The sequence below is a fragment of the Bemisia tabaci genome, chromosome 1 (assembly GCF_918797505.1).
Source record: "Bemisia tabaci chromosome 1, PGI_BMITA_v3".
In the NCBI taxonomy this organism is placed as follows: Eukaryota; Metazoa; Arthropoda; class Insecta; order Hemiptera; family Aleyrodidae; genus Bemisia; species Bemisia tabaci.
This window is the reverse complement of record NC_092793.1, coordinates 32,631,341-32,656,268: the sequence shown is the minus strand read 5'-3', so window position 1 is coordinate 32,656,268 and position 24,928 is coordinate 32,631,341. Positions and strand designations below refer to the sequence as shown.

Sequence of the window (24,928 nt, the reverse complement as noted above, 5' to 3'; positions counted from 1 at the left end):
TTTGATAAAAGAAAATGGGATCAGGGATTTTGAAACACCGCAAATGAGATACGCATTCCTGCAGTTGTCACTATGGCACAGAAATGCAGTGTCACGACATACTTACGCAAACATAAAGCTGCTACTGTACTGTACATTTGGGGGAGAGAAAATGGTCAATCTGTGGGCAAGGCAAGACGACTGCTACACTTTCCCTCTTCATCCTTTATTTCTGAATTTTATAATTTTACTTTCATCGCCAGTGAAATTGACGGCGAACTTTGAATTGTTTGCAACGTCATGAACTCCTTCTTAAAAAAAGTGAAAACATTCAGTTACCATTATTTTCTAATTAGATTACCCCATTGTTTTGTGATGCTATTGATACTTTTGAGGCATCAGAAATAAGTCAAGTTGTCAAGTGTAATATTCTGCTACCAAAATCGTTTTGGTACATCGCCTCACACCTTGTCGACTACATTAATTTTCAAGTTTCCTAGCACTTACATTTGAAGTAAGTAAGACTTGATCTGTATCACGCATCTTAAAAGAAAGCACTTACCAATCATACTCATACGTATCTGAGAGTTTTGGAAAGTGCGCATTTGATTAGGACGCTTCTCTTAATTACGGAGTGATAAAATGAACAATAAATAAGGACTGCAAATTCAAATATTTTATTATGCTAACAAAAATCTGGGGCCATGAGCCAGCAGTCCCTCGTGGACATTTTATGTATTTCATAAAGAGGGGGAAAAAATGCTCTTGACATAGAATCTGGATACTTTTTCTGCTGCAAAAATTATCAACAAGAAATTTATTGGTTTCAAAAGAGATTATTTACTTATCTTATTTTTTTTTTTTTTTTTCATACTTTGGTTTTTTTTTCTACATTTGGAAATACAGTGGTGAGTGTACAAACTTGCTTTCTTTTGTTTTTTGCTTATTGCTTGCCTCTCTGCTTGAAAAAAAGTTCAAGATGACAACAGCTCATGATAAGAATAACTGAGTAAATTAATTAAAAGTTCATACGATGTGATTGTACTTTTGAGTGATGACTTTTTTGATTCGGTTGCTTGAATTTTTCTATGATAAAAATAAATGGAAATTTTGTATTGAATTGTCTACACTTAAATGTAAATTAATTTCAAAGATACAACTGTGAATCAAGCGAGTTATTAGCAAAGAATCCTAATCAGCCTTAATTCATTTTCTCTTTTTGTTTAGAGGCAACCTGAGAAGATAGCGAAACAAACAAACAGAATTCACAAGATGAAACATATTATGAATGTCATTCAACTGGATTTAAGTTTAAATCATCTCAGCTGAAGTTAAGTTCAGAAGGGCAAGAAAAGATTTAAAAAAGGTTGAAGTGTGTTATTATGCGTTCAAAAACTAAAAATAAAAAATATATTGTTTGTTTTTCTTCGCCAGCTACTGATCGAAGATAGAGGAATCAAAATTCCATTTGATAAATTGCCTCAGAGGTTCCAGGGTACTAGAATGAATACCAAATACTATTTATCAGACCCGACCCGTCCAAAGATGTAAAATTAAATTTCACGGGATCAAATATCATGTCAAGGAATTTTTCGATTCCGGGGGACTAGATTAAACACTGAAGATTACGAGTCAAACCCGACTCATCCAAAGATGCGACATTTTTCACAGGATGTAATCTGAAGTCGAGAAATTTTCAGAGGCGCAACTTCCAACAAATATGCGAGAATTCGACGCAAACTTTGCCATTCTAATAAAGATACTATTTTACCGTTGAGTTTTTACCATTCTTGCGCTTTATTACCCAGGAGTTCATAACCATGAGCTTCAAAGAAATTCTTCAAGTACCAAGAACTGTCATAACTTTTTTTTTTCTTGGCTGAGAGCATTTCACGAAATTTTGTAAAAAATTTCAAAAGTTAAAAGTACGGTTCGCAAGAAATGACCGAAAATTTGACGAATCATTCCGAAGTTGGACTCCAGGTTATTTTTTCTATCAAAATTTCGGAACTGAATTCTCAGCATTTCGCTCATTTCACAACGTTTTTGCGTCTGTTAAAACAAGTTCTAAGAAAGTCATACACTTGAACAAAATGTAATTAAATTTTGAAACTCTGAATCTCAAAAGTGAGCTTAAAATATTTATAATTGTTGAAAAATTGTTCAAAAATTTTATGAGATCTTTTATGAGCTTCTGCACTTCTGGGCGTACCTAAAGAGGCCTACTTCCTACCATGCGCCAGGAATAGATGCCTTTTCAGGTTGCTTCTCCGAGTTGCGATATAGGAACAAATAATACAGGGAAAAGTGATTTTATCCACATTGTACTGGCATTCGTACTCAGAGTGACGTTTGAGGTTGCCACCACTGCAGAAGCTTTTGTGGCAGAGTTGACATCTGAAAGGTTTGAACGGCTGGCAAGAGCTCGAGGCTTCGTCGCTTGCGCTGGGTCCCAACGGAGAACACGGACTCAATCTCTCACTTTCGCCTATATTCGACAGCCCCCTTTCTGATGTGTAACATACGACTGGAACAAAAAACCAATGAGTCAATAATTCGAGCTCAACTTCTGGGTTGCTGATTGCTGTGACATATAGACAAAGGGATAGACAAAGGAAAAGTGGAGCGAACATGCTGATCAGAGCGATGAAAGCGGGTGGTTGCAATGGTTAATGGGGTTAAATAATAGACTATAACAGCTCGTGAGAGACCCTAAAATAAATGCATCATTTCACCCCTTAGTCTGTAACAACCACCCGTTCGAACCCATAGGATCGCTTTATTTTCTCTTTGTCTTTCGATTTGTCTATCAATATCAATAATCAGCCCGCTAGGGGGCGGTAACTTCTCATTCTTCCTAAAAACACACTTTCAAACTAGACATAGGAGATGCGATGTCATGAGTCACTGGAGAGATTCCGCAGTTTTAGAGGACGTGTATTTTATCAAAAAGTTTCATATACAAGTAGTCTTTTGTAAACATTTGTTGGGGTGATTTTCTACTGGCAGTAATCTCAAAAATACTCTGGGAAAAAATTGCAGTGGCCCTTAAACCTCACGGAATCTGAGTGAAATTGCCAAGTCAAGTGTAAAAGGCTGATTTGTGACACATAGAAAACGATTTAGATTCGGTACAAATTAATTTTATTGAGTTCAAAAAAGTGGACAGATAAATTCGTTTAAACAATCTGTAAAAAAATTATCTTTAAGTAGAGTGTGATTTTGATGTCTGCATAGATAATGATATAGGATATCAGAGTCACTTTTTACATCCTTGTGCGAGAAGTTGTCAAAACGTTCTTTATTGTCTCCCTCTCGACTTCCCACAAAATTAGCTACTGAGAGATAATTTAAAACATGTTGAATACGTTAATGTACTTCAATAAACCACTATTTGTAAACAAATTTCAAAATTGAAAAAAGAAGCCCTTTCAAGGTGCAGGAAAAGGATTAAGATTTTTGATATCAGCTCTGAAAATACTACAAATACACTATTTTGGTCATACCATTTTCTGAGGTCCTACATTGGTATTTTCTTGACAGGTCATTGGTCAAATCAAGCGTATTTTCAGATCCTTGGGTCCAATAAGCAAATATTTTGCTCAAGTTCCTATAATATCATCTGAGGAATCTGGGTCATTTTAGGATCATTAAATTATTTCTAGCACTTGAATCAGGATTTATTGCAAGATTTTGTGGTGTTCATAAAATACTAGAATTCTTGCTACTTGCGATTTTCCCGGTTAAAATTGATGGAAAACATGTTGATCAGTAAAACTTAGGGACACTACCGTAATTGACCGATTTTCAAGTTCCAAATATTCAGAGCTCCATAAATCTGCAAAATTGTATCGACTCTCCAGAAATGTCTAACATGACTAATGACCTTGGACATATAACAAGTATATTTTTTAAATTAAAATTTAGTTGCATTGTGTTTCTCTTTTATTTCATTCATTTAACAAACATGCAAAATGCGTTACCATAATCACAATTGTATTTATTGATTGCTGCAACAATGAAGCCTAAAATGACCCGAGCGGGTTGAGAACGCCTCAGAATGAGGTTATTCTATCGCTTTGGGGTTGAATGCTTTAAAATGAGGTGTCTATTTAGGTTTTCTTTCCTCGTCGCAACGTGACTACACAGCCGACACGGAAAGGTGCGTTTATCAACGCTGAACTTGCATTCACTCTCGATGTGACGTTTTAGCAGGCGTCTGTTTGAGTAGCTCTTGGGACACAACTGACAGGCAAATATTTTTTGAGGGCCAGGCAAAAAGACCGAGCCGGAAATGGACGCTTCCTTCTTCGTTTTCCTGCCCAAAGTGCCGAGATCGAATTCCACTGAGGCTGCAACACGAAATGATCGGGTCAGAGGATCCAAATTGAGAAGCTCGATTCATCCGATGAGATGATATTGGAATGGGGTTGAAATCAAGACAGGATGTGGTACTCCAGGTCTCTTATTTTCTGGATAGGCCAATTCAAAGAGTAGGAAAGAGAGATTCGTTCAGAAACTTACTGGCTCGGTTTCATCAATCATAAACTCATTTTTTGCGTTGGAGTTCGTCGCTTGACTGACCGAGGGACGTAACTACACATTGAGGTGAGCCCGGGAAAGCATTGAGTTAAACACTGAAAAAAAAATCTCGGTGTATTCACTACGAAAAGGGTAAAATTACCGAGAATTCAGGGCTCTATTTGATCCCAGTTTTTTCCTGGTAAAATTACCATTTATGGAATTGGTAATTTTACCGAGAAATCTCGGTAAAATTATTGAACTTTCTCGGTAATTTTACTGGACCTTGGTAAAAACGCCAATATTTTTTATCGACTGTGGTAGAATTACCGAGATAGATTGGCAAAGTTACCGGGAATTGATTACCAATAAAAGTGGTATTCTTACCTGAAAAAAAAACAGTAAAAATACCGGTTTTTTGGTAAGCTTACCAGTCTGTCTTGGTAAAATTACCAATAATTGGTAAAAAAAGTGAGATGGTAAAGGTACCAACGGACCTTGGTAAAAACGCCGAGAATTTTTTTTCAGTGAATGGACGACAGGGCTCATCGCGAAATGCACTTACGCCTGAACAATAGGAGGGCGACGAATTGAAGCGCTGGGTGTAAAATGGGCACTCCTGGGCTACGGCGTTTCATCCGCTATACTTACAAAGTTAAGAGATAGGAGGCATTAAGAGCTCATGATAGACGCGACGGACCCCAGATACAGTGGCGATTTTGCAAGTCGGCGGCACTGTTTTTGCTCCTTTTAAATCCATTAAAAATATCGATATTAGATGCGACAAGCTGCATCACTAAGAGTCGATTGTTTTGCATACACCGAGCAAAAAAATTGGTAGAATTTACCATTCCTTCACGCTATATTTTACACAGCGTGAATTTGAAGTCGATTCTGCCGGAGGAATGGTAAACTGTACCAGTAAATAGTGACGTTTACCCTTCTTCTGGCAGAGTTGACTCTGAATTGACGCTGTGTGAAATACAGCGTGAAGGAATGGTAAATTCTACCAATCTTTTTTCTAGGTGTACATTTAGATGGAGGAAAAACAGTGTTGACAACTTTTAAGAATCGCCACTCCCCAGACAAGATGGTGAAGGGAAAAGAGGGAACTTAAAAAACTAATGATAGCAAGGAATGGTGTTATTAGGGTATATTGGGTTCTTGTTTGGAGTGAGTGAGTATGAGGTGTCGTTTGAGGTTGCTCTTGCGCGTGGCAACGTAGGTGCAAAAACGACAGGGGTAGGTGACCTTGTCAACGCTATACTGGCACTCGGAGTTGATATGTTGTTTATAGGTGCCTTTTCTCTTGAAGCTTTTTCGGCAAAGTTGACAGAAGAATGGTCGCTTGCCGTGAAATGCGTCGCTGTGATCCATCGATTCGCCATGCTGCTCCTCCTTGAAAAACTGGCTGAAATTCAAATACTCCGGGTCTGCCTTGACCTTGATAACTGAAACATGAATACTCTCGTCAAAAATCTTGATGCGGGAAAAAGCAAATTTTTGTTCGATAAGACTTGACGAAATTTGTAAGCAATTGACGCAGTCCAAAAACAAACAAACAAAGCATAATTTAATTTTTCTATTGTTCCCCTGGTTGACAAAGGGGTATGAAAGGGGTATTTCTATTGTTCCCCTGGTTGACAAAGGGGTATAAAAGGGGTAATTTAGCCGGTTTACGCTTTTCCTTGCCTTTGTTTTTTTGTTTACTTCATTTGAACTTAAATGAGTACTTGCAATAGCTAAGTTGCAAGCATTATGTCATGGATTAAGAGGATTTTTGGGTTTTTTTTTAGAACATTCTCAAATTCAATTAAATTTTTTTATTGTGATGACAATAGAAGACATGGTCAAAATTTTAACTTACAATAAATCACAGATAGATTTGTTAACCTAAAAATAGTATCATTTTACTTTATCAGCTGATCGCAACAATTGTGAAACAAACTGGCATACGAATTATAGATTTGCTCAAAAAGATAAAAATAAAAAACCAACTGAGCTGCAACAAAACAGTTGCAGTTGTGCGATGTATTGCAGACTTTTTACAGACAAAAAGGAATGCAGCAGACCTTTAAGGCTAAAATCAGAATTTGACTTGTATTTTATTCGGGAGAATAAGAAGACAAAATTTCCAGAGTTTGAGACGATGACGAAGAGAAGTGGAGAGGGAACACACAGACAATATATGCATCAATTTATTCAGGGTTACACGTGTTCCTGGCTTTCAAAATTCCCCAACTTTTCAGGGATTTTGAGCATAAATTTCCTGACTTTCAAAATCGCATTCTGTCATGAAAATTATTTTCACGAAAAATTTATTGAATATTAAAGTCTATTGAAATTGAAAAAAATGCAATGTTTTGGCTGGAGGAAAAAATTACGGGGCTTTGCAGGAAAGTTCACAGACTTTTCCATCGCTCTTCAGGGTTGGGCAACATTTGCTCAGTTTTCGAGCAGCCTGATTGTTGATATTTTGTGTTTGTAGGGTAGACAAAGATGACGTAGGTTAAAAGGAGCGTGATTGGTCGGGTATGTCTTATCGCTGCTTTATCGTGCCTGTGTCAGGTGAAATAGACGACATACGTCGAAAACTTGAGAGGTGCCTTCAGCTTGCCGTGAGTTTCACCCGACATAGGCACGGCAAAGCAGCGGTAAAACATAGCCGACCAATCACAGTCCGCCTTTTAACCTATGTCATCTATGTCTACCCGACAAACACAAAATTTCAACAATCAGGCTGCCTGCTGGTTTTCCCTGACTTTTCAAAAACTAGTCATCCTCTTGTTTGATTATAGAGTAGAAGATATAAGATAAGGGAGGTTGAAGTCAAATCTGTGCACAAGTTCTTCATCATATCACGTGACGGAAGACGAGGAATGTACGGAGGTGGGATGTAGAAGGTCTTTGGGTATATCGTGAGGGCGGAGCTTATGGACGACTCGCAGGTGCCTCTCGAGGTGGGTTTTCTGTTTGGCGATGTGGCTGCAGAACATGCACGGGAAGGAGAGTCTTTCTATGTTGTTGGGGCACTCGAAGGTCTGGTGCCGGTACAGCGACTCCTTCCGGGCGTAGCATTTCTCCTGGCACAAGTCGCACGAGAACGGTTTCGCTGCCGAGGGGCTAACCTTACTCAGCGTCATTAGCCGCGATTCACTTGCCTCCAAAGTGGCTGAAAAACAAAACTGTCCTTTTATTTCTGCAAAGAGAACTTGGGCAGGCTACACAATGGAGATGTTGCATGTGTGAGGAATTTGCGATTTGACTATTGATTCTTATGTAAAAGTTCGCGAGAAACACGATGGTGCCACTGGTTTTCTCTGAAATCAACTCCCACGCTCAAAAAAAAACTCTCAAGTCGAGGCCAAAATGGAGGAGATATCCCACGCTATCCTGAGAGTCCACGTCTACATCAAGACAAACTTTCCATGCAAAGATAGGGAGCAAATACATTAGCAGGATTGCCGTGTTTTCAGTTTTTAAGTCCCCAAATAAAGTGGCAGCCCTGTCAATATATTTGCTCCCTATCTTTGCATGGAGAGTTTGTCTTGATGTAGAGGTGGACTCTCAGGATAGCGTGGGATATCCCCTCCATTTTGGCCTCAACTTGAGAGCTTTTTTTGAGCTTGGGAGTTGATTTCAGAGAAAACCAGTGGCACCATCGTGTTTCTTGCGAACTTTTACATAAGAATTAATAGTCAAATCGCAAATTCCTCACACATGCAACACATCCATTTCCTTGGCTTTCAAAATGGAACTTTAGCTAAAGTACGTGAATACGGGAGAGTATTGACATCTCTGTGCCGCTCTCTGCTTGGTTCATCACTTTCAGGCTATCATGAAGCCTCTAATTTGGCCCTATGTAAACAAACCCGACCCAGAGCAACCCGTATCATCGGTTGAGAAATGAATAATAATCACTCTCAAAGGTTAATATTTGGCAAAAATATCCATCAAAGTTCGATCTGAACTCAATTCAGAAGTTGTACATACAAAAATGTCTATCACATCCAAAATCACGTCAAGAACTTTGTAGAACTTTGCAGAACTTTGTCGCCATATTTTTGTTTACATTGGGCCAAACTAGAGCGAAGGGGCTGGGGTTTGTTTACATTGGGCCAATTTTGGGGCTTCATGATAACCGACCAATCAGAGAGCGGCACACTTTTTCTGTAGTGAGAGGATTGAGATGGCAATACTCTCCCATATACAGATACTCTAGCTCTAGCATGTGACATGTGTTTACGACTTAGCTGGTGACTACTTTTTAAAATTCGCCCTTGGAGAACGATTATTTTTACCGGGAAATTTTAAGATTTTGCAGCAGAATTCCCTGACTAGTCCAGACTTTTAGGGTTCTTGAGCATAAAATTCTCTAACTTTCTGATGCTTTTTGGATCAGAATTCTTCATGCGAACACTTTTCACAAAAAATTTAGAGCGCAAAGTTTCTTGAGTTATAGAAAGTCCTCGCTACGTAAGGGTGAATTTAAATTTTTCTTGGGTCATTTGTTTTCATTTATTTTGTTTGCTAGATTGCGATACTCAGTAAAAATCGCAACAGAGAATGCCGTTCTAAACGGAACAAAAAATGATGATGAAAAATGTCACATTCCTAGCAAAATTCAAATGAAATTACACTGATATAGTACATACTCAAGGATCATTTGCGATTCAATATAAAAGAGCAGTATAAAGAGTGCTAAACGAGGTGTCAAAGAGGTAGAACCAGAAGAAAAACAAGCAGTGAACTCCAACACAATGTGTTGATAAGGCGCGTCATTAACTCGCACATATCAACCCCTTTAGTTTTCATTTACAGAGATTTCAAAATAGGCAAACAGCATAAAAAGAGAATTCACGATCCAACACTGCGAGGTCAAAGACGCACCTTGACGAGACCGTGTATTGTGAAAGTAGAAAGCTATTCGATCGAATTTAAGTTTTTTGATCTGCCTCAAGCAAAATCTTATCAGATTCTTGAAGAAAAGTGCTACGGAATAATTTAAGCGAAGAAAGGAAAAATTCTGTCGAACTCCTAGAAGATAAAGTCGATTTAAAGGTATTTTGGGGCTAAAATACCCAAATCACCGGTAGTAAAAATCCCGTTATATTATTGAAAAGAAATTGACTCGATATAAATGCAATTGCATTAAATACGTCTTGATTTTGTTATTTTAAAACGTCTTTTCCATGCAAAGAAGTTCAACCATGTCGTTGCTTATTCATTCATGAATTGAAAGTAAGCAATCTACATCCCGAAAATCTACTGATTTGCCGTAAAAAATTGCAGAAACTTGATATACCAGGTCGATGCACCCACTCGTTGAATTTACCAACCAATTTTGTAAGTGCAAATGTGTAAGAATCAATATGCTATAGTCATTTTGGGTGCATTTATTTTTCATGAAACAATAATAATTTCAATCCCGAAAAACCATCAATTTTCCGTATAAAATCGAAAAAATCAAAATATGTCAACTCCCCGACGTGAAAATTAGATTCTACGTATGTAAAATGTAAATACTTATGTATCGATATGCTGAACAGAACTATGTGTGGACAGTCAGAAGCCCGCGGCAACATTAATTCAACAGAAAAACTGTAAAAATTAGATAGGATTTTAGCCGCTTTGCCCGCCTCTCCTCGCTACTTACAACAAACCGTTCTTATACTCATCTCAAAATTTTTCTCAGAGCTTTGGGTTATTATCAGCTTCCATTTAAACTCCGGTTCGATGGCCGAATCGGCTGCCAAAAAAGCAAGCCACTGTTGAGGGGTTCTATGAGAAATTCGTGATATTATCGGCTCTCAGGAAATCACCCCATGGCTAAAATTGGTGGTATAAATGTTTAAGTGCTTAAAATAATTCGTATTCAAGAAACTAAGGAATTAAACTATGGAGTCAATTTCTTTTTAATAATATAACGAATTTACTACCGGTGATTTAGCTATTATAGCCCCAGAATACTTTTAAAGCGCCTTTGCGTTCCAGAATCTCGACGGAATTTTTTTTTTTTTTTTTTTTTTGCTTAAACGATTCAAGAAACATTGTAGTTAAAATATAAAGATTTTTCGATTTGGACGTATGAAAAATGTTTAACTCGTTCAGGCACACCGTGTATTGTATGGAGTACTGCTGTTATTCGACCGTTGTCTTCAGGTCAAAATTCTTACAAAGAAGCCCCTTGCAAGAGGCAATTTTTTTGTAATTTCTCCCAGTTTTTTCAGCGTTAGGTATATAAATGAATTGTTTGTCAAATTTTGAGGTCAATTATATTTAATTGTAATTTATACTTTCTTTTTTTCCCCTTCATTTTATTTTTCGTATCGAGGAGTCGAGGTTTTGTTGATTTCTTCGGATTTCGATTACTGTAACTTCTCTTCTATTCGGCCGATTTTTATGAATGAGGTCTCTTTTTATTTGTGTTTTAACGGAGAGTAAGGAAAAAAATTGCTAAATACATGCGAAACAATTTTTTTTGAAAATTGGATGAATCCTAGCGTGACGGTGAAATGGTTAATGAAGCGTGAGTAATTGGGGTACGGGTATCGGCCGCGTTGGGACCCAAGGCCCATTGTTCTTCGTGACGCCGACGCAGTGATCAGGAGCGTGGGGACGAGAGGGCTTAGTGGACTCCTGTATGAGCCACGTTTAGCAAATGGTCTAATGAGTCTCGAGGCTCATCACAGATTGCACTTACCACTATCCTGGTGGCCCCGACTATCAGAGCAAGGAGTACCAACTTTTGAAAAGGATAACAGTGTTGTGGAGATATGTCAAAGCAACGTTGTGAACAAAACGGAGTGAGTGAAATTCTCATTCAAGGAGTGCCGAACTGGTCAGCCATCCTCGAATCAGTTCGCTTGCTTCCGCTTATATATGCATATTTTAAATCAGCGCGCCCCATTCTAAGGTTTTTTTAAAAAAAACCAAGAAACGTAGACTCTTGGTATTCATTACACATAAACTAGCGGGCCCCAGAATGAGAAACAAATTTTAATCATTATTATTGACGGATTAGTAAACTTTTTACACGCTTTGGAAAATCTCAGAAGTTCGCGGTAGTCACTTTTCGGTAAGGAACTAGGGGACTCGGTTATTGTATCGAGGGGGGGGTCGAAACGATCGCAAAGGCGGTATACTACGTATACGCGCCAAAAATAAAACGACTAGTTTGGGTACGATATATTTTATTACATCAAATATGGGTTTTAAGATCTAATACTCATTGGTTGATAAATGATTTAAAACAAAACAAATATCGAATAATACAGAAACCATTCTTCCAATTTTTAATCCACGATGGGTATTAATAAAAGTTTGTTATTAAACATACGTTATTTTACAATTTGACAAAATTTTAACCAAATTCGTCGTTTCATAAGATAAAAAAGAATAGTGTTGATTCCTATGGCAAAAATTTTAAGAACTAAGGTTGATCTAAGAAACTTACACTAACATCTTTAGAACGTAAAACTCGTATAGTAACAGCTGCAGAGCAGAGTAAAAAAGCCGATAAATAGTACGTCCCGAAAAGCTACAAAATGATAATACTGACTCTCTGTAGTATGTAATTCTATACTGTTTCAGCTGCATTAAGCACAGTACCTTGGTGTCTGATAAGGATAAACATACCCGGAACCTTACCCTACTCATAAATAATGTGAGGATAAAAAATATTTCTTACGATCAAATAAAGTAATGGGTGGGTGTTTCAAGCACGAAAAACAAATTAAGTTTGTGCAAACATTATCAACATGACCAGGAGGCGAATAATAAAACAACATAACCCATTTTCGAAGAAAACAAAAATGAAAAATGCAACAAACATAAATATAATGAATAAAAGACAACTCAAAATTTCTTTGGAGGATGGGCACTTACTTGACATACCACGGTTTACAAATTCGTTTAAACTACTTGTATATTTCTCATTATTACTAATAAATTTATTGCAACCTTATCTCCTCTAACTAAGTCTATACATCAAAACCATTCAATAATAAATACGCAAAACCCTTAGCCTAGAACAGTAGATTACAATATAACACCGAATTTTCCTAGGTATGATTAACGAATAAGGTAAAAAATTGCGCGGTTCGAGAAATAACCTTATCCACCTCTGCAATAAACATTGTTCCGTAGTTGCATTGGGCCTTGATATACAACGGAAAATGAAGTCTTACATTTTCTCGAATAGATTTCACCAGCGGTCATTGATGCTGTAAGTACCACTAATCGAGTGGACACTAATGGCCTCCATAAAATTGAAACTTGAAGCTTCATCTCGAAATATGTATAAATATAGAGACCTTCGGAATTGATAGAGCCATTAGGTGCCGAGAGGGCTATTTTCTCCATCATCAGTGGCGTGGCGTGAATTGAGATGTAGGGGAAGTGGGGGCAAAGTGATAGGGTGGGGCAAAGTGGAAATTGAGGTTATAGCAAAATACAGCACACATAGGGCGCCCCTAGGTGTAGAAAATGAAACTATTGAGGTGTCCCGTCTATTTAAAAGTGTTTCTGTGTTGAAATCAAAACAAATAACCTAAAATATTCAGCTTCGAAATTTCGCCCAGCTGGGACGATTTGTTTTGGGTGACGAAACATTTTAGATGCAGGTAATTGGTTCTTTCTTAATTATTTTCTGTTGATTTTTAACTATTCTATGGATCCTTTAGCACACGTTGACTGTTAAAAAATTGTGTGAAATTATGTTTTATAATTAATATGTTAAGAAATACGATGAGACTCTCTTGGGGGCAAAGTGGAATATCAGCTTCCACTTTGCCCCCAGTAGTATACAATGCTCAGTTTTTCTTCTGTTCTGATTCCTCAACGTTTAAAGGTATTAATTTTCATGAAAAATGTGTCAAATATTTTACTTTTGTCAACCTGTGCTCTCGGTACGACAAAATAGGTCCTTTGTCCTCATAGTAAATTGTCAGTTGGGATCCAATATAAAGTGGCAGTGGCACTATCATTCTCTTGATAACCCAATCAGCACCAGGTACCTAACTAAATTGTAAACTTCAAAGTCTTATAAATGTACAAATTTTGAAAAGATTATGAGACTGAGTTGAATTAGATTCCCTTTGTAGTCAAATTTTTCCTACTTAAATTTGTCAAATTGTACGATATTTATTTTTCAGTATTATTTTCCATTTTAGAAAAAAAAATTTAAATAAAATCTCAATTGTTCCTTTCACCGTTGTTCTCTCCTTATTTAAGCAGTACCTAATTTTTTCCATTATTTTTCATACCTACTTTTTTACTCACCTGATTAGGTAAACATTCTCTCGTTTCTGAAACATCCTCAGCTCTTTATTCCACTTTGTCCCTTACCTTCCACTTTGCCCCATGTTGCTTTCCACTTTGCCCCGCTATGGTGGGGCAAAGTGGGAATCAGCAATATTTTTTCACCTTGATTTTTCGAGGATTTTTTTTAAAAAAAATTACCAAATTTCTTGAAAGTATGATACTTTATATCCTCAGCATCAAGTTTGATCAAAAATATGGGCAGAAAATCTCATTCTACTATGATTTTCCGCCATTCTACGAAAACCACTCCACTTTGCCCCACTCTCCCCTATCGATTGTTATGCCATTTAAACCTATGGTAAAGAATCGATTATTATGGTGTTCGCTGCGAAAACCCTGTTTATCGATCCTTTTCCACAGGTTTAAATGGCATAACAATCGATACATCGCAATTCACGCCACGCCACTGCCATCAATTGGACGTATTTCTGCCAAACGGAGCTATGTGCATTATGACGTGAGCCCTGTTAAGCATATATTCTTATGGGTCTCAGGGCTCATGTCTTAAAGCACATAGTTCCGTTTGGCAGAAATACGTCCAATTATACTGGAAGGAACCCTCTTCGCACCACGCGTTTCAATACGTATGACTCGATACATGAGATGACAAGCTTATGATAGAGCTTTACTTACATGAGAATAGTTTCAACAATGATGAGGATGCGATGATGTTGACGATGAAGTTCATAATAATAATCATCATCAGTCATCATGGCGTCAGTTTTTTTTTATTAAAATAAAGATGTACGAGATGGCGTCAGTAAAAAAAACAAAAAACAAAAAAAAACCAGTAATCATCTGATGAATTAATCAAAATGTCAGAAATGTAGTGTAAAAGTAAGGAAGAGGAAATAAAACAGAAATGGGAATTTTGATCGATGTATTGATCAGTCACAATCTGATTTTGATAAACCAGCAAAGAGGAATATTATGAGAAAGTGAGAAAGTTGTGACAAGCTCAAACTGTTCTGGTGTACCCGCCCTTGGAAATCTATAATCCTATCCCCCAGGAAAGGTAAAGGGGCAGAAGAACATCGTTGTTAGGAATGATATCAGACCAAACGGCTGTGAAAAACCAAAATGTTATTTTTTGACTCGTGGTCTCTTTCCAGGCAGTAAACGATAATGACAACAAGCCTTTAGAAACAAAATTGTAATACTTTAAAGCAGTACGCAAAAAGGTTCCTATTCAAAATTTGCGGGGTATTAAAACGAATCACAGAGCGGAGAATCTGGAAATCAACTCCTACAGAATATAGAAGGCTCTACAATCGACATTGGTAAAATGGCAAAAAGTACAAATGATGTAATTCCGTTGCTCCTCTGGCGTAAAGGCGTACCTGGATTTCCACGAGAGCCCTGTTTTACGTACAAAGGCATGCTTTCTGAGGCTCATGCGGAAGTCAAGATACGCCCTTACGCCAGAGGAGCAACGATTTTTATTATCCAACTTCCACTTGATCTGTGTTGAGAATACTTCTTAAGTTCTCGTTCAGAAGTTGATTCTCGAACTTTCCATTGCATGATTTATTGTTTTCTTCGTAAAATTTTGAAGAGAAACATGTGACTTTTTTGTAGTTCATACCTCGCAATGTCGATGTATATATCGTACCATGGACGTATTGGTACAAATATATTTAATTAATCATAGAGAAGGCGTTATTATCAATTAATTTAGTGTTTTTATACTTATACTCGACATAATGTTCTTCTTTTTTAAAAAAGCGGGCACAAGAGACAGACTAGAACAGAACTTGCGATTTTAAAGATAGATAGAACAAAGAGAGAGGAATAGAAAGAATTCAAAAAGAATTTAAGAGAGATTCAACTGAATTTGAGAGAAAAGAAACCACTGCTGTCACATATGAGAGGAGGCCAAGCAGAGGAAGATTGGTGTCTGATTAATTAAACCTTTGTACTAAGTGTATACACTTTCACGATCGGAATTGTGAAAGATGATAAGAGGTGGAGAATTCTTATTCATTAGTAAAAAAAAATATTAAAATAATATGTTTTATATTACTAAAAACGTTGATTAGTAATTAATATAGAGCGACGAGCGTTTTGCTTAATTTATTTTTCCTATATATATAATTTATACTAAGTCAAGACGAAAAAGACAAGACCGATAAATTCCCATATGGTCGAAACCTTTGCACCTTTGAGAAACCAAGCTAACGGGTAAAAATGTAGAATACTTGAAGAATCCGTGGTAATTGAAACTAAGACAAACATAAATAAATAAATAAACTGATAGAATAATAATGTCCAAAAATATAAATAAAACGATTCATAAAAAAGAAAAAAAGTCCACTAACTACTTCTTATCATAACAAAACACAAACCAAAGATAACGAATAAAGAAATAATCGATATAAAAAATATAGCATGAAATAAAAAATTAAAATAGAATAAGTATAAGACAGTTAATTCTGATGAAATATCAATGATAGATCACTTACATATTATCATCTAAAGATACAAGTCAATCTTAAAATTTGACCAAAAAGTTTTCTGAGTCAACTTCTGGATTATATTCTTAAAACTGCGCAACATGTGTACATAGTTTGATTCTAAATTACGAATGAAATGATTCTTAATCCGAACAGAGCAATTGATACAACTCCGACATTTTTCATTTTCTTTGATTTATTCATTTATTTATTTTTTAGAGTCATTTTTTTGTCGAACAAAAAAAACAGAGTCCAGTTACATCATGCTTTATTCAGACTACATGCGAACATCCGTGTTATTTTTTTAAGATAAAAATGTATTGGTGCCGAGTCAAGTGGACGACATTTAACTGACATTTCTGAATGTTTTTCATGGTACAAATACGGTAATAATTCGACAATATCAATCGAAACTACGTTACAAACCACGCGAACTACTAAGATAATTTATACTTACAGCAATGAGTTATTTACCCAGGCAACCTGTCTCATTAAACTCCGACCTTCGTTGATCAAGTTTTAGGCCGAGAATAAGTTGGAGGTAGAATGTGAAAATATAAAAGTGAGGTACATGAAACAATAGATAATTGTGCGACATTTACGTTTTACATTGGTTGTAAAATGGAAGAAATATACGTAAGAGACAATATACATACATGAAATAAACGCAAAAGGTTCTCATAAAAAAATTACATATTTTTTCCCAAATTGACTGGGACTATGCCCGCCTAATGGCGATTGATCAGATAAATAAGTATCCTCGCAATGAGTATCTAAATATTTCCATAGATTTTAAAAATATACGAAACTGAGTAGGCCTCCAAATAATTATATTTAGTACGAAGATTTGGCATCAGACATGGGGAAAAGTCCGAAAATATCGACACAATTGACCCATGTGAAATCGAATGCATACCTTGGAATCAGAAACAGTGATTTCGCAAAAGTAGTGCAATTCTATGAATAATAAACCGCACTATCGTTCAGTTTTAAGATGAAAAGGCTAAAAAAAGTCAACGCAGGGAAATTTTCGTCGAATTTCTGAGAATGAGGTTAAGAGGATTTCTAACTAAAAGTGCAGTGCGGTAATGGGTCTGCTACATGTTGCGGAGATTTGCAAATTGCTAGCTGATTCGAATGGCAAAATTCACGAAAGAAACAATAGCAAAATTTAGGTTTTGGTTTTTTAGGTTCAGGACTGTTAACCGTTGGCACGAACGCTGCGTTTGATGCCAATTTTCAACGATCATGACCTGTGGGCTGATTGTTGAAATTGATAGACAAAGCGATGGACAAAAAAGACAAAGAGGAAATGGAGTGATTCTGTTGGTGGAAGCGGATGATTGCAATGGGTAAAGTGGGTAAGTAATAGACTGAGTAACATCAACTCACGAGATACACTACAGTGGTAGCTCATTATTGTCCCCTCTGTCTACAGCAACACACATTCGGATGTATTTTTGTCAAACGGAACTAAGCGCCATAGGGGTAGGAAGGTAGAGGGGGGCTTGGATTGGCGGCGGAACCGGGCGTCGGGCTCGTTCCGTCCTACACTCGCAATGCTTTTCCATGGCGCTTAGTTCCGTTTGACAGAACGCGCTACCCGGGATTCAAAATTCCTCAAAAGGAACTCAAATTGGCGCTTAGTTCCGTTTGACAGAAATAGTCCATTTCAACCAATAAGATCGCTCCATTTTCCACTTGTCTTTTTTGTCTATCTCTTTGTCTATCACTTTCAACAATCAGCCTGCTGCTGCAATTTTTCCAACCTTGCCGTAATAGAGGTCCAGGTTTAAAAGATTTTGTTTCCGATGTAATGCACGCAATTTGTTTTGGAACTAAGTAAATGCGCCCAAGTATGTAGTTTGAGTAAAATCTGAGTGGTGAAAGGAAATAAAATCTCTTTTTCTTTCATTTATTTGAATCATCCGCATGCAACTTGAGCCTTTTTTTTACCTCTAGAAGCTCCGTGAAGCCTGAGATAGCTACGCTGATCAGAAATGAATCCCCCGGAGACCATAGACTGATTTCGTGGCTACTCCACTGTTTTCTATAGCAGTTTCGATGACTTAAATGTAAACAGACACATGGTCTTGTCGTATTCGCGTCGTGGTCGTAAAAATCGTCCTGGTGTTTTTTGTAATCGAAATTTATCGTGTTGAACAAGTCGTGAGCAGATTTATGACTCGTTAATGGTAAAATTGGAATGAATTTCCTTTCTTTCATTTTCTAATGATTAGTGAACATTTATTTGTCAATTAATAAGACCCCACCCGACACAAGGTCCAACCTTAGTGGGTGGTTTTATTATGTTACTTTCCTTTTGTTCGCACTTATTTAAATAATCTTGTTATACTGCAAAAAAGGAGCATAATAAAGTTTTATCTTATCTTATCTTATCTTATCTTATCTAATTATCTTACACACAATTTAAACACGCTGTTTTGTTCTGCTCGGTTATTTTGGTTTGAGATACAGCGAATCAATGGGTCAGTTGCGCTGGTGACAGAATCGAGTTTTGACGCTTGATTCATGTAGATTAGCTAAAAATAATACGATCTGTCCAAACAGCGATTTTCTACGTTCAACATTAACCGAGATATCGCGCTTTGGAAAAGTTGGTTTATGACGTCATCCACCTCGGCAGTTACACCTTTGATTCTTCCACCTTGCTTTCATCAGTAAGTGAGCCACACAGTTTCGTACTGAATACACAACGTGAAACTTGGATGAAAGCAAGGTGGAAAAACCAAGCTGTCGCATACTGCGGTGGATGGCGCCACAAACCGACTTCCTCAAAGCGCGATATCTCGGTTAATATTGAACCGGACGGATTTTATTATTTTAGCAAATCTGCAAGAATCAAAGATCAAAACACGATTCTGTGACCAGCGGAACTGAACGATTGTGCAACATATCGTAACTGTTGTAAATATACACGGAGAAAAAAACTTCGTGCATGGGACCCGAAGTTGAGGTCATATGGATCTCTGAAGTTTTCGGATCACGCATCCGAAAACTTGAGGTCGAGCTGCCGAAGTTCGAGTTAGACGTACGAAGCTCTCGATATATACCGGAGTACTTCCGATGTGTGACCTGAACCCTTCGATATATACCGAAGTACTTCAGAGATCCATATGACCTCAACTTCGGGTCCCATGGGTTTTTTTCTCCAAGTTTAAGTCAAATATTGCAAGAATGAAGTGACCACGAAATCAGTCTATACGCTCTGCATGACGGTACTCAACGGTTGGGGGCGGATGCGTTGAGTGGAGGTATATGGGCGGGTTGGGGGTGAGATTAGCGGGCGCTGAGGAAGAACATGTCGGAGAAGAGGGAGTCGTGGTGTCTTGCCGACTTGAGGAGACCGGTGGAGCGGTAGAGGCGCTTCTGGTTGTTGTAGCGGGCCCAGAGCTTCCCCTGGGCGTTCTTCTGGCGGCCGTTCTCGATGGAGAAGGGGACGTAGTAGGCGGCCGGAGACTCGTTCGGGAAGGTTTTCGCGATCATGGCCGCCAGCTCGATGAACCGGTCCGTCGTGATCTTTCGTCCGGGGTCCCCGCGACACTCGTGCTCGATCACGATTTGCACCAGTTTCGATCTGGAAACAATCAAAATTCCCAGTTCTTAAAGAAAGGTAACTACATCTCTTAGAGGATCTCTTAGGTAGAGTCCCTTTATACCCACAGTTAAGACAACTCACCAGGGTTGGGTTGAAAGTGGCCTAAAGAAAAATCCAATTCTGATTGGTTCTCGCTCATGGAGGCCGAAACGAGTGCACCAAGATGGCGGTACCTCGAATGTCAACAAGAATAATGAAAATATTACCTAATTGTGGTTTATCAAGAGTAAATTGTTATTTCTATCGGTCCAAAATAAAAATAGATTAAGAAATTATTCACAAACCAATCTCATTTTCTTTTTAATTGATTAATTTGTTGATGTTGTTGTTTTTGTGTGACAGACATCGCAGGATTCCTCATCCTTATCCCTCAATATCGTTCGTTTGGGTGCACTCGTTTCGGCCTCCATGGCCAGCCAAGGCCGGCTGCCAGTCAGCTGATAATCGAGTTGTCTTAACTCTGGGTATAAAGGGACTCTACTCTTAGGATTAGCCCTTGTGGGCTATTTAAGGAGTAGTTAAAAAAAAAAAAAAAAGAGGAACAGGTCTGTTCGTCAGAAATGCTCGTCGGCACACGGAAAAGAGAACCAAGCTCCCAACTATACTCCAGGCTGATTTTGGAGCCAGGTGCCAGTTGCAGCAGCCAAAGGTACGGTTGAGTCAGCTGAATGTGTGATTGAATTACCACTCCTCTGGCTGTTGCAACTACTCTTATGACTGAGCCAAAATCAGCCGGGAGTACAGTTGAGTTTGTGATACTTCTTTTCAGCGCATGAACCAATATCACGAGGTTTGCGCTAGAAGTATGAACGTCACATGTTTTCTCCTTAAAATCTTACTTTGGAAATGATTTGTGACAGGATCTGTGAAAACAGGACCTTATCTCCCGATGATTCAAAATTGAGTTAAGGGTTCCACTGCAAAAAGGAATAGAATCTGGGCATTTTGACGCAGGGTCGACCCTGAAAGCTCAGCATTGAGGGAGATGTGACGTCTTGAAGTTCCCAAAAATAATTCATAAATTAAGTTAGTCATTCTTCTTTTTACATGATTTCATTATTTCACTTTAATAATAAGAACAATCTCTTTGTTTTTGAATTTCTTGACTTTCCCTGGCCTTCAAACAAAATTTCCGATCTGAATTATTTCCTTTCAATTACGCTGACTTCTACTAAACGCTGCTAGCTAAATTTCTTTAAGAATTCCCTGCGTTTCATTAGCTTTTCAAGATCTAACAAAATGTTGTGCTGTTTTAGCACCTAGGATGTCAAACATGTGTCTGGCGATCCCAAGATGCTGCCTTTACTGCCCCCGCAGTTAACTTTACATCCAATGAATGCAAATTCAACCGCGTGGGCAATCAAGGCGGCATCTTAGGATCACCAGACACATTTTCGACATCCTAGGTGCTAAAACAGCATGACATTTTTTTTCAGCGAGTCGCCTTGAATTCCGAGTTTTCAGGTTTTCAAGGCCACCGGGCACCCTAATAGTAGCCTAACCCTAGTAAAATAGTCTTAGGGTGCGCACCTGAGGGAGTTGGAGAGTGTCTGATTCTTCTCGAAGTAGACGAGGATGCTGAGTCCGTCGTTGCTGCGCTCGAGGAGGTTCTTGATCTCGGTTCTGACGACGGAGGGGAAGTCGGCGGGGGCGCCCTGGAGGAGGTCGAACCCGAGGAGGGCGTTGAAGGGCCCCCCTTCGACCCCGAAGGAGTTGTCCGGGAACGCCGGGCCGGGGAAGGAGGGCGAGGCGGCGTAGGAGTTGCGCTGCTGGTGCCGCTGTCCGTGCACCGGGGGCGTCCCCGAGTTGGGCGAGAAGTGGGAGCGAGGCGACATCGGCTCCAGGTACGGCGTCGGCGTCACCGAGATCAGCTCCGTGTCCGGCGGCAGCTTCTCCATCGAGTCCATCTGATCGAAAACATAAATTAGTACTTAATTAGGAGGCTACGCCCTCTGGCCGCTACGCGGCCCAACCCCCAGAAGGCGCTTCGCGCGCTATCTTCAGCCCGCTTCGACATAAGAACGACCCAAAAAAATGAAATGATTTTCATACTCGACTCTCAAATGGACGTATTTCTACCAAACAGACCTTATGATACCCTAAAACTCTGGTAAAAATTTTAGCTTGAGTATACGCACGGTTTTTGAGAAATGAGGGGGCAAAGTTGCCAAATCGCCATCATTCTGGACAGCATTTCTACACCAAAAAGACGGGAAAAATGGACGAAAAAGTTACACCTTTGATGGGTTTCGGCTGTAAATGTACTCATTGTGCCCCCAAGCATTTAACTGTGTTCAGTTTCAAAAATTTTTGTCGCACAGTGGTCCAAAATGGGGAGAAATCGTCGACAAATCAGGATTCCTCGTCAAATTTTTAGAAATGGAAGTAAAATTGTCGGTCTGCTGCAGTTTTCATGGCTTACAATATTCTTATTGGTCATCAATGCATGAATTTGTGTTCAGCTTCACAAATGCACATCGCACAGTAGTCAAAAATGGGGGAATTAGTGGACAAATTAAGATCCTCTGTCGAACTTTATAAAAATGAAGTGAAACTGTTGGTCCCCAGTACACTTTAGATCCCGGAAAAATTCTTTAAATTCTTTTTTGACTATTTAAATCTTTTTTTAATTTTCTCTCTCCATTTTTCCTTCTTTTTTTTAAATTTCTGAAAGTTTGCATATTTTATTGAGATAATGCTACAAAGTCTATTCTATAACAACGTTCTATAAACAATACGGTCTGACATGCAGTAATAATTAAAAAAATTAAAAACATGAATTTTTCCGGGATCTGAACTCTACTGGGGACCAACAGTTTCACATCATTTTTATAAAGTTCGACAGAGGATCTTAATTTGTCCACTAATTCCCCCATTTTTGACTACTGTGCGATGTGCATTTGTGAAGCTGAACACAAATTCATGCATTGATGACCAATAAGAATATTGTAAGCCATGAAAACTGCAGCAGACCGACAATTTTACTTCCATTTCTAAAAATTTGACGAGGAATCCTGATTTGTCGACGATTTCTCCCCATTTTGGACCACTGTGCGACAAAAATTTTTGAAACTGAACACAGTTAAATGCTTGGGGCACAATGAGTACATTTACAGCCGAAACCCATCAAAGGTGTAACTTTTTCGTCCATTTTTCCCGTCTTTTTGGTGTAGAAATGCTGTCCAGAATGATGGCGATTTGGCAACTTTGCCCCCTCATTTCTCAAAAACCGTGCGTATACTCAAGCTAAAATTTTTACCAGAGTTTTAGGGTATCATAAGGTATCGTTTGGGCCCGGTTTCAGAAAAATCCCTTCTGGCCCAAATTGTGCCAAAAAACGGTCGTTTTTGGCGGCGCTCGTTCATTGCCGCTGACGTCACTGGCGCTTTATTATTCTCATTCACTCTTACGCAAAGAGAACTAACGAGCACACCCCATATTTCTCACCTTCACATAGGTCTGTTTGGTAGAAATGCGTCCATATGTCCAATCTCCTTCTGGCCGGAAGCGATAGCTGCGTAGTTGGTCCAGAGATAAGAATAGACCCTCAATCAAATGTATTGGCAACAGCGGGCCGATGATTGAAATTGATGGACAAAGCTATAGACAAAGCAGACAAAAGGGATACGGACGGATCCTATTGGTGGAAGCGGTTGGTTGCAATAGACATAGAGGGTAGGTAATAGACTAACTAACGGCAACTTACGAGATACCCATGATTAGTCCATCATTTTCTCCCTTAGTTTATAGGAACCACCCGTTTCAACCAATAGGGTAGCTCCATACTCCCTACGTCTTCCTCGTCTATAGCTTCGTTTATGAATTTCAATGATCAGCCCGCTGGTGGAAACTTTTATTTTAAAAGACTCAATAATGGAGAATTTGCACGAACATATTTCATTACTGCATCTGAGAGTACTTGATGAGCTAAGTTTGTAGTATTTTTCACATATTTTCCCTGATATGGAAAATAGAAAAAAAGAGAGTTAAACATAAGAAAATCTGCCGTCTTGTGACGTCATTCGGCTGCATTCCACAAACAGTTTCCCATTTTTTGTGTTGAATAAACACATGTATTTTAGAAAATTAGGTAATTTTGTCATATCTTATCTAATAATCGTTTATTTTAGAAACTATCATTAATATAAACTTCGAAGGATTCTGCCTTTTTCTATTTCACTCGAGGGGAAGTGTCCCCTCCCGGACTCTCTTCCCCACCCGGTGACTGACGCTGCGCTGTGCTGAACGGTTCAGCCTGAACCTTTCCCCTACGTCTGACCGTTCCCCACTCCTCTGTCAATCAAACCATGCCACCGCTTTTACGTATTGTCGCTCGCCCGCCCAGGTAGGTACCTACCGGCCAGCGCAGCGGTCAGTTGAAGATAAATCTCGCTCATGCTCCTACGCAGCTACGCATTGATTACGCCAGCGAATTACTTTCGAAATAATTAGAATTTCTTCGATAATAGTTTTCTTCATTTATTCGACGGTATTTTTTCTCTGTTCTACTGTGATTTCCTTGGTTCTCTACTGTGTTTGACTGTGTTGAAATTTATATTAATACTCACACGGAGAAAAAAACTTCGTGCATGGGACCCGACGTTGAGATCATATGAATCTCTTAAAACTTGAGGTCCAGCTGCCGCAATTCGGGTCAGAAATCTGAAACACTTCGGTATGCACCGAGTACTTCAGATGTGTGACCTGAAACCTTCGGTATATACCGAACTACTTCAATTGTCTGACCCGAACTTCGGCAGATGGACCTTAACTTTTCGGATGCGTGATCCGAAAACTTCAGAGATCCATAGATCCATATGATCTCAGCTTCGGGTTCCATGCACAAAATTTTTTTCTCCGTGTTTCCTTTTAGGGGACGCAACTAAAATTTCAGTAAATTTTTTCAGAAAGGTAAAAAAAAAAAAAAAAAAAAAAAAAAAAAAAAAAGTGACTAACAATGGTTCCTCACCTTCTCGTGGTGTTGGCTGTTTTTACTAAGTGGGAACCGTCCATAAGATATAGTCTATTTCTT

The 24,928-nt window shown here is 38.5% G+C and overlaps 1 protein-coding gene across 3 annotated transcripts in view; it reads right to left on the bottom strand.

Moving 5' to 3' along the window:
• Nucleotides 1–24,928, bottom strand: part of LOC109037149 (uncharacterized) — a 549,607-nt gene that overhangs the window by 37,006 nt on the left and 487,673 nt on the right. Inside the window, exons 6-9 of one of the 3 annotated variants that reach the window (XR_011899773.1) lie at nt 21,427–21,803; nt 15,276–19,875; nt 14,232–15,142; nt 11,677–12,858 (exon numbers count right to left, since the gene is read on the bottom strand). The exons of 1 other annotated variant lie outside the window; for it this stretch is intronic. The gene's annotated coding sequence lies outside the window, so the exon portion shown is untranslated. Of the gene's footprint in view, nt 1–11,676; nt 12,859–14,231; nt 19,876–21,426; nt 21,804–24,928 lie in introns of those variants that run through there. One more of the 3 variants, XR_011899772.1, reaches the window with a different exon arrangement.